General features: G+C 39.0%; 1 long non-coding RNA gene across 1 annotated transcript; it reads left to right on the forward strand.

The window, feature by feature from the left end:
- The first annotated feature begins 277 nt into the window (after positions 1–277).
- LOC144577157 (uncharacterized) lies at positions 278–9,715 on the forward strand. Its single transcript, XR_013520493.1, has 2 exons — positions 278–385; positions 7,999–9,715. It is a non-coding gene; the product is annotated as an uncharacterized LOC144577157 (long non-coding RNA).
- Positions 9,716–10,850: the final 1,135 nt, after the last annotated feature.

Raw genomic sequence — 10,850 nt, forward strand, 5'->3', positions numbered from 1 at the left:
CCCACAACATGTGGGAATTCAAGAGATAAAATTTGAGTTTAGATTTGGGTGAAGACACAGCCAAACCATATTCACTAGACTGTATAAATACAGACATTTAGTGCACATCAATGGGGACTCTAAAAGTCTAAAAACTCTAAAATTTTTTGGCCTTAGCAAGATTTGTTTAAAAGTGAAGTAGGTCAAAACATACTTCAAAATACCTATTAAATAAATAAATGAATAAAATTGATAAAGCAGATAAACAGTATAATTTGATTTTATTTTGTCTTTCTAGTGTTCCAGAATAAGCCTGGGAGTTATCTTCTGAAGTATTCAATCCCTCATTTCATAATTAAAAAACAGAAAGAACAGAAAATAGGAAAGACTTGTCCAATGTTACACAGTAAGTACAAGTACGGCTGGCAATATTGTTTGGATCTGAGTCTCCACCCAAATCTCTTGTTCAGTTGTCATCGCCAGTATTGGAGGTGGGGCCTTATGGGAGATGACTGGATAATGGGGTGGATTCTCATGGTTTAACACCATCCGCCTTTGTGCTGCCACCATGACAGTGAGTTCTCATGAGATCTGGCTGTTTAAAAGTATGTAGCACCTTCTCCCTCCCTCTCTTCCTTCTGTTCTGGCCATGTGAGATGTCTCTCTCCCCATTTGCCTTCTGCCATGATTGAAAGCTTCCTGAGGCTTCCCCAGAAGCAGAAGCTGCTATGCTTCCTGTACAGCCTGCAGAATCGAGCCAATCAAACCTCTTTTCTTTTTAAATTATCCAGTCTCAGGAATTTCTGTATAGTAGTGTGAGAATGGACTAATACAGCTGGGTCTAGCCACTGAGTTTTGTCCCTTGCTCAATCCAGGGCCTAGATGCAATCACTCCACTGCAGAACTTTTCTTACCATGGTCAAGCTGCATTGCTGAGCCCTGTTTTCTGTAACTGCCCTTCTCAAATTACTTTTTACAAAAATTCCTGTTTCCAGTGATTTTCATTAAAAAATGGAATTGCGTTGCCCAGGAGCAAAAAGTTCTGGTTTAAAGACAACATCAAATTGCTCTCAACTTCCTGATAGAAATCACCCAATTAAGGCACCATGCTCTTTGGGATAAGTCACAAATCAGAAAAGAAATTTTGTTAATTCCTTTTTTGGGTCATGTTTGGAAACAGGGAATTGGGGGAGTTAGAGGTGAGGTGGGGAGGAGGAATTAATTATACTGGAATGAGTTGCAAATTATGCCTGCACAGTGGCAGAATTAGGTCCCTAAATGTAAAGGCCTGCAGGAAACATAAGCAGCTGTCTGCCAGAACAAAACTCCTGGATGGAACGGTTTCTCTGCATCTGCGTCTGGCTTTTCTTACTCTTTCATTTTTTCCCATTCCGTAGCACTTAAGTGGATTATAGAGGAAAGTCTTATGCTAAAGGTTTTCAAGAAAAAATGTTTTAAACAACCAAAAAAAAATTTTTTTTTTTGAGACGGGGGTCTCTCTTTGTCACCTAGGCTGCAGTGCAGTGGTGCAATTTCAGCTCACTGCAACTTCTGCCTCCTGGCTCAAGCGGTTCTTCTGCTTCAGCCTCCCCAGTAGCTGTAATCACAGGTGCGTGCCACCATGCCTGACCAATTTTTGTATTTTTAGTAGTGATGAAGTTTCATCATTTTGGCCAGGCTGGTCTTAAACTCCTAACCTCAGGTGATCTGTCCACCTCAGCCTCCCAAATTACTGAGATTACAGGAATGAGCCACCATGCCCAGTCTAGAATAGTGACAGAATTTAACTGAGTGGGGAATCAGGAAACCTGCTGGTATCAATTCAAGTCACCTTCTAGGGAATCCTTCTTTTTCCAGCAAGCCAACATCAGCAGAGTCTCATTATTTGTGGATTCCATGTTTGCAAATTCACCCTTCTTCTAAAATGTATTTATGACCCCAAAGTCAATATTTGAGGTTCTTTTGTAATCATTCAAGAACATGCAGAGGGTGGTGAAAATTTTAAGATACCCAACACACACATCCCTGGGTGAGGGCTAACAAGGCAGTGTTCCAACTTCTTGTTTCAGCCCCATACTGTGAACAAGGGCCCTTCTTGCAGGCTATTTGTGCCACGTTTTTACATTTTCATTCTTTCTGTTGGTGATTTCACTGTTTAAAATGTCCTCAACACAACCCTAAAGTGCTGTCTGTTGTTCCAACATTCAAGAAGGCTGTGTGCCCAACAGAGAAAATACATGCTATATAAGTTTCATTCAAGCATGAGTCATAACCAGCTGGCCCTGAGATTAATGTCAACGAGTCAACAATATGTATTGAAGAAGGTATCTTTAGACAGGAACAAACAGAAAACAAAGTCCCCTTAGTGTTGTTCTCATGCTAGTGAGTGAGTTCTCACATGATCTAGTTATTCAAAAGTGTGTGGCACCTCCCGCTTCTCTCCTGCTCCTGCTTTTGCCATGTGATATGCTGGCTCCCCCTTTGTCTTCCACCATGATTGGAAGCTACCTGAGGCCTCCCAGAAGCAGATGCTACTATGCTTCTTGTATAGCCTGTAGAACCATGGGCCAATTAAACCTCTTTTCTTTATAAATTACCCAGTCTTGAGTATTTCTTTATAGCAGTATGAAAATGGCCTAATAAAATTTTCAAGTCTTCTGGGATGAAAAACAGTAAGTCTTGTTTCTTCTCCTACCTCTATCAGCATTTTAGTGACTACATTACTTTAACCATAATATGTACTTTCTTGACACTTTATAAAGTAAAAGGTTGAATTCTTATTTTATGAATATGTGCTACTTTGAAAATATGAGAAAAAGCTATGGATATTTACCTAGGAAAAAAATGAACATTCAGATTTATACACATTTTACCTATATTTTCAAGTGGTTCACAGAACTCCATCTATAGTTTGTGGATGTTAGTTTAAGAAATAGTCATACTGGACTAGAAAGATTATCTAAGTTCTTTTCTAGCTCTTAACATCTATTTACCTATCCATGCTGTGATGGTTAATATTAAGTGTCAACTTGATTGGATTGAAGGATGCAAAGTATTGTTTCTGGGTTTATCTGGGTGTTTCTGGGTGTTTCCAGAAGAAATTGGCATTTGAGTCAGTGGACTGAGAGAGGAAGAACCACCATCAGGAAGACCCATCCACAGTGTGGGTAGGCACTATCCAATCAGTTGTCAGTGTGGCTAGAAGAAGCAGGCAAAAGAAGGTGGAAGAAGTTGACTTGATGAGTTTTCCAGCTTTCATCTTTCTCCCATGCTGGGTGCTGCCTGCCCTTTAGTGTTGACTCTTGGACTTAACACCAGTGGTTTGCCAGGCCTTTGGCCACAGACTGAAGGCTGCACTGTCAGCTTCCCTACTTTTGAGGTTTGGGGACTTGAACTGGCTTCCTTGCTTCTCAGCTTGCAGACAGCCTATCATGGGACTTTACCTTGTGATCGTGTGAGTCAATCCTCCTTAATAAACTCCCCTTTGTATATACATATATCCCACTGGTTCTGTCCCTCTAGAAAACCCTGACTAGTACACATGCTCTAAGGGAAAAAAAAATCTCCTGATAAACTGCCACATACATGAAAGTGGGTGAGGAGATGTGGGAAGAACATAGGACACACCATAAAAAATAAGACTCAACTTTCAGCCCCAGCAGTATAGGAAAAGAAGTGGACGGTCAAATGTAGAAGAAAATAATTGCAGGTGGAGAAAATATAACGGAGAAAGAACATTAAAAATGCAGGAGGTGTTTGAGGAAGAATAAACAGTTCTTGTCTCTATCTGGGAGACCCTGACTGGCTTCAGTATATGTACAGGTGGGATGGAGAAACAAGTCCTCACATTCTGTAAGCAAAGTCACTCAAGGACTGTCATTATCTGCTCCTGAAGCTTTCATAAACCTCTATCTCCTGCCTCCCTCACCTTCCGTCATTCTGAGATAGCCTCTGAGGTCTTGGTTCACCACCTTCGCAACTCCAGCACCAAGGTTGGTTTGATGATCTCCTTTTGATCTTTATGCATACACTAAGTTCCAGGACTGTATCAGATACTCTCATATATAGTGTCTCATTTCTTCATCCTTTTTTTCCAGATGAGAAAGTTGAGGTTCCAAAGACAGTATCCCCAAAATCCATTCAATAGTTGGTAGAGCCAGTGTAAGAATCAATGACTTTGGACTGGAAGCCATTGTTCCTTCCACTGTGCCATGCTGCTTTTGCCTGTGCTTGTCTATCCTTGTCCTAATTGGGTAGAATCTGAAAGGACATATTGGAAAGATGCAGAGATAGGATGTGGTCTGAAGGAAATTGGAAAGATGTGATCGACAGATGTCAGCACACTATACTGATCAGTGATACCACACTGAGGTTATAGACCAATGAGAATAGATGAAGAGTTCACACTGTTGCAGGCAATGCTACGTTGCACCACTACACCATATCCCATTTAAACATATCCTCATCATTGCTTTATAAAAACATCATCAATTGACCCCAGTGTGAGTGACTTCACATGCTGCCCTCTTCCTACCATTTAACAGTCTATTTGCTTTGCCACACTCTTAATTCTGAAAACACAATGCTCCAGATGAATATTCCATTCTGCTCATAGGAAAGTCTTGAAGGTTTAGGTTGAGACAATTGATTTCAAATGGTTCTTTTGTGTAGACACCTCCACCACTCCCAATTTTCAACTTGTTTTATAGCTATCTTCTGATTCCACACATCTCCCTCCTGCGTTTATATGAGAACATCTGGCTTTCCAACTGGAATTTCTTCTCTACAAGCCAGTGAACCTAGATTGGACAGGAAATTAAATTTCTTACCTCTAGTTCTCATACTTGCCAGCTGCCCCCTATATTTCCCTGTACAGCCTAGAGAATGTGCAAACACAGACCTTCTCTGGCCTTGTATGTGATCAACAACACTGCCACTTGTTGGTTGAACCTGAAGGCTAGTACTACAGAGCTCTCTGCACATATGTCTTCTACACATCCTGCTCTCTGGTTTCAGTAAACTAATTTATATTTCAGGCACAATTTTTCTCATCTTGGTGCCTCTCTGTTCATGCTAGCCCAGTTCATCTGTGACTTGCTAACTTCAAGTCCTCTTGTCCAAGGCTTTCTCACCTTTTTTTTTTTTTTTTTTTTGAGATGGCGTTTTGCTTTGGTTACCCAGGCTGGAGTGCAATGGCACGATCTCGGCTCACCGCAACCTCCGCCTCCTGGGTTCAGGCAATTCTCCTGCCTCAGCCTCCTGTGTAGCTAGGATTACAGGCATGCGCCACCATGCCTAGCTAATTTTTTGTATTTTTAGTAGAGACAGGGTTTCACCGTGTTGACCAGGATGGTCTCGATCTGTTGACCTCGTGATCCACCTGCCTCGGCCTCCCAAAGTGCTGGGATTACAGGTGTGAGCCACTGCGCCTGGCCTGGCTTTCTCATCTTTTAAAAACCCAGCTTGAATGCCACTCCCTTCAAGTAGGCTTCATTATCTTCTCCAGTGGATATTAATCTCTTCTACGTATATCACTGTCAGTTGTGTACTTCTTAATTAGAATCTTATATTATATTATCACAATTGATAGAGGTGTCTCAACTTCTTTAAGTACTTGACTTCTCTAGTCTCTGACAATAGAAACTATAGAGAATTAATTATTGATTCACCACAAGATAGTGCCTTAAATGTATTAGTTAAATGCACTCTCTCCAAATTAATGTTGTCATTATAATGTCTATAGTTAAGCATTTATTTTGAAGCAAGTATTTTTACACATTATTCCTATACCTCATAACAACCCTGCAGGATATTTTTCATCATTCTCTTTGCTCATGTGAGAAAGGCAAGACTAAGTCAGGCTAATAAGTTTCCCAACGTCACTCAGACAATAGGTCAATAAAGTAAAGGAACAAGGGCTCAAATTTTATGCTTCCAACGTTTTTTGATCTTGGCATTATAGTTTGGCAGTACTGAAAAATAAACTGGATAAGTGAGTTTGCATGCAGTCATGAAAATCTTTAAGCTTTAACCCCTCACATCCTTACCATCTGGGACAAAATTATAACAAGAATTATTATAATTTTTGTACTTGTAATCTCAGAACTTTGGGAGCTGAAATAGGAGAATCACTTGAGCTCAGGAGTTTCAGACCAGCCTGAGCAACCTAGTGAGACCCCATCTCTACAAAAAGTAATAAAAAAAAATAGCCAGGCCAAGTGGTACATGCCTGTCCCAGTTACTTGGTAGGCTGAGGTGTGATGATCACTTGAGCCAGGGAGATTGAGGCTGCCATGAGCTGTGATCATATCACTGCACTCCAGCCTGGCCAACAGAGCGAGACCCTGTTTCAAAACAAACAAACAAATAAATAACTGACATGGAATCCTTGTACAGAAGCCATTCATTTTGAGAAACAGTATAGTATACTACTGGTGAATGTAAATTCTGGAATCAGAATGCCTCGGATTGAAGGCTGGCCATGCCAATTGCTACCTGGGTATTCTTGCAAAATTACTGAACTTCTTTGTATCTGATTTCTTCATTTGTAAAATGGGCAACACTTTCATCCCTGCTTCCATAGGTTTATTGTGAGAGTTAAATGAACCATATCAATAAGGCACTTAAAAATGTGCTCAAAAAGTTTAGTTTAGTTGTTGTTATTATTATTAGGCCTTTTGTCTTGTAGGGAGGATTCAATCTGTGGATTATTTTAACTGTACTTGTTTCATGTGCTATATTTTAAAACAGTGATTTATTGCCAACATTTAACATTTTGCAGATTATACACACACCAAAAAAATCCTGATTCTCATCTTCCTTTCGGAAATCAGAAAGTCCAGCAACTGTGGACTTTAAGCTTTCCTACCTGGGCACAATCCACTGGTACTGAGTAACAGCATTCCCCATTTAAAAAGGGCACATGCTTCCCACTGCATCATCCGTGCCCAGATTTCCTGTTGCCTTACATTCAGCCACTTCTCTCATCTGTGTTTTGTGCTTTTCAACTAACGATCCCTGTGTTATGCCTTTCCTTAGAATGTTTTGAACTTTTATCTAATCTACCATATGCTTCAATAAGTTGAGTTATCAGCTTTTCCAGTCCAAACACAATTTTAAGCATCAAACTAGCAGTGCATTTATATTAACTAGCTGATAGGAAAGTGGATATTGAATAGATGTAGTTGATGATGATGAGAAAGAAAATCCCAACAGCAGATATAGTGCCTTATCACAATAAAGCACCACATTCAAAATAAAATTCAAAATGTAGTAACTCAAAGTAGTATTGTGTTATACAAATGTTTGCTTATAAGGATGATCCTGCCTTCTGCCATCCACTTTAAGGCCTTACTGAAAGATTACATCTCTTTATTAGATATTTTTAAATATCTCAGTTATACTCAGAAGAAATTTCTTACTTGTACATCTCACAAAGCACCATTTGAGAAATTCTGTTCTAATTCTTGTCTCAACCTCCACAACACTGTAAATCCCTGGAGCACAGGGACACTACAGAATTTGCTTGTGTGCCCTTTAGGGTGAAGCAAAGTGCCTTGTATTTATTGAATTCGTTTATATTTGAATAAATTTTATTCAGAGAATGTAAAAGTTCCAGCAAAGACAACTTAGAAGGAGTCTATGTGACTGATCACTATTCTTGCTGCATTTTATCCAAGTAAACAGGCCAGGTATAAAGAGACTAAAATTTATTTTGCAAATAAATTAGTCCTATTATAATGTGTTCTTGATAAAAATACAGAAACTAGAGGAGAAAAAAATGTAGATTTTAGCCCTGACCATTGTGTTAAGTTTTTATTATTTGCCTACATTTTCGGCTAAATCCTGAATCCTCGCCTGGCTGCAAGATGTCTTTCTAAAAGAGAGCTGGGCTTTAATTTTCCTCATGATTCTTAATGAATGATATATAAATTCTTTTTTTGACGGTAATCTCTGTGTGCATTATAGATCTACTATTCAAATTATTAATGTTATGTATCTCTCATTGTTTTATTTCAGAGGAAACCGAAATGATAGTACTCTGAGGACTAAAGATGATTCAGCAAAACCTGTGAATCTTCCCCAGAATCCCACTGGGCCTGGATCAGTTTTTGTTTTCAATACCAAGCACCCTTCCCAAAGACCCAAGGACCATTATGAAAGAGAAGGGCGCATGAGATTCTAAGAGTCAGATTAGGGAGGTGGAATATGGAGGTTGAAGTAACTCCATCTTGAAAGCTAATGTATCAAGTTGGCTTCTGATCAGCCGCTGTTCCAGGAAGGCCTCTAACATTTCCAGTTTATGTATTGTTTCTCGTATAAGAGCAAGCGTTTACCCTAACTCCTGCCCTTAGGTCAAACAATCTTGATGTTGTCATATATACTTTAATTGTCCTACATATCCTTTCTGAACTGCCCATTCCTTATGGAACATAAGCTCTGGGTCTGGGGAGTAATTGCACAGGGATCCATCAGCACGTCTTGCTGCTGCCCAAGACACAGACATGGCTTCTGTTTATAAGTTCCTATTAAATGTTTCTTTCTGAAAAAAAAATATGTATGAAGAGAATTTAGAGCCATCTAGTTCCTACATTGCTTAAGCAAAAGGCATGAAATATAACTTTTCACAAATATTTCAATGAAAAATAAAATGTTTTTAAAAAGTGTTGGGCACTTAAGTGATTCAGTTCCTATTAGGGAAAAAATGTTTATGTTACTTGACTTTGAAAACAAAGTTGGCTTCCGCTTTGTTTTTGGATGCCATGAGACTTGCTTAAACCCTAAATCAATTTTCTCATTGTTAAAATGAGCATTTATATTTATCAGCATGTCTTGCCTTGGGCCTCACCTCCTATGAGAAGCCTTCCAGAACACCCAAGACTGGATTTAAGGGCTGTCCTATGTACTTCCATAGAACGTCATTTGCTACCATACTACCTAGAAATTGCCTAGAATGTAACTTTTATGAAGGTAAAGATGACTACTTACCATGTGATCCCTCAAGCAGATTAAATCCTCAGAAAATATTCACTGATAGAAAAAAAAATGGATGAGCAAAGCCACAACTACACAAGTATACTTCCAAGATGGTTGTAAGAACTCAAAACTATTTGTAAAGAGCCAACAAATTTCAGTTGCCATCATTGTTATAAGCAACATTGAATACGGGGTGGCTGAGCTGAGAAATCTGCTTTGGCCATAACTGCGGCCTGTTGCTCTCATCTGTCGCTGTCCTGGCCCCGGCCTCTTTTCCCATTACACCCCCATGGAGCTTTCCTGATGCTGACCCCATGCAGGCAGGGCTGGAGGGCTGTTTTCCAGCCTCACCAACCTAATTGTTCCTCATTTCCTGCCCATAAATGGTACAAGGTGTGGAGTTGCACCTCCCAGTGTCCCAATTTCAATCATTTGTCTACATTAATCGACACTAATGGCTTTTACAAATGTACGTCTTTAAGCTCCTGTAAGTTACATGTATTTACGGAGGCCACTGAAAGAAGGCAAGCTCATTGTTCCTGTAGGAAAATGTTCTCCAAATATCCTGAAAGCAGGGGCAGGGCCCAGCATTCCAAAGCCCTGTGCCTTTGCTCGGCAATCTCTCAAGAGATTGGGTTGTTATTATTAATAAAGTGTGACTTTTTCCAAATGAAAGAACAAAGCCCTGCGTGTTACCAACTGCATGGAAAAGACAGGCTCAATGACATTTGAATTACATCAGTTTACTTAACACTAAAAATTGTGTGTGTTTAACTTATTTATTTTTAAAATTTTTTAATGTAACAGCATTAGGTAAGATTTTCAAAATAGTTTTGTCCTTGAGCTCAAGACTAGAATACTGCAGTTATTAGCATCTTAGAAGAGTCACTATCAATCTCTTTTTGTAGTTAGTGCTTTCAGTATAATACAGCTTGTCTTCTCTTTTTTATTTAATGCCATACCATAAATATATTTTTGGTAGTAATTGTAGTCTTAGAAACTAGTATTATTTATTTTGGTACATATAGTCCAATTCCCTTAATCATTCCCTATTTATTAATCATTTAAATATAAGACCAAGATTTTAAAAACACACTAATTTAGAAAGTAAGCAACAGACTGAGAAAAAGACTCATAGCAAATATGAACAATTACTCACTCATCTTGGCACTAGACATTTCACTGGCATCCTTAGCCCTTTAAAAAAAACCCCAAATGTCATTACTGTGAGAACCAGAAATAGGAAGGCAAACATCTTGTGTAACAATAAACAGCAAGAAAGAATTCAAGAAAAACACACTTTTGAAAACTACAAGTGCAATAACAAATGTGAATAATTGAATATTCCATAATTAATAGGCAGTTTCCAAAACAAATAAATACAAATCAAATGGTATATTTACTGAAAATAGTATTGTTAGATTAATTACTTGATGCAACCACAGACTTCATAGCTACACTGTCGTAGGATAGATTCCCCCAAAACAGACACTACGCAGACCCTAAGGCAAAGTCTTGTATGCAGATAGTTCATTCTGGAAATGATTCCATGAAGCAGATGTGAGGACCAGGACAAATGCCAGATAGAAAGAAAACCAGTATGAGGATGTATGATTGAGCTGGTCACCATTGTGGCAGAGTGATACTTGATGCTATGAGGCCTTCTAAGGAAACTTCTAGAATGCATCTTAGAACTCTACTCCAAGGGTGGTGAAAGGAGGAAGAACTTATTCATTGGCTCTCAATTCCATTGGTCAAGCATGACCCCATGGAAATTAATGTATTCACACTTGGATCTTTCCTGGTTTTGTTGGTTAAAATAACACTGTGCTGAGAGGGTTTGAAGTGGTTCATAAAAGACATCTAATATGGTCCATTCTAGCCACACTCAGACT

The sequence above is a fragment of the Callithrix jacchus genome, chromosome 7 (genome assembly GCF_049354715.1).
Source record: "Callithrix jacchus isolate 240 chromosome 7, calJac240_pri, whole genome shotgun sequence".
Classification (NCBI taxonomy): Eukaryota; Metazoa; Chordata; class Mammalia; order Primates; family Cebidae; genus Callithrix; species Callithrix jacchus.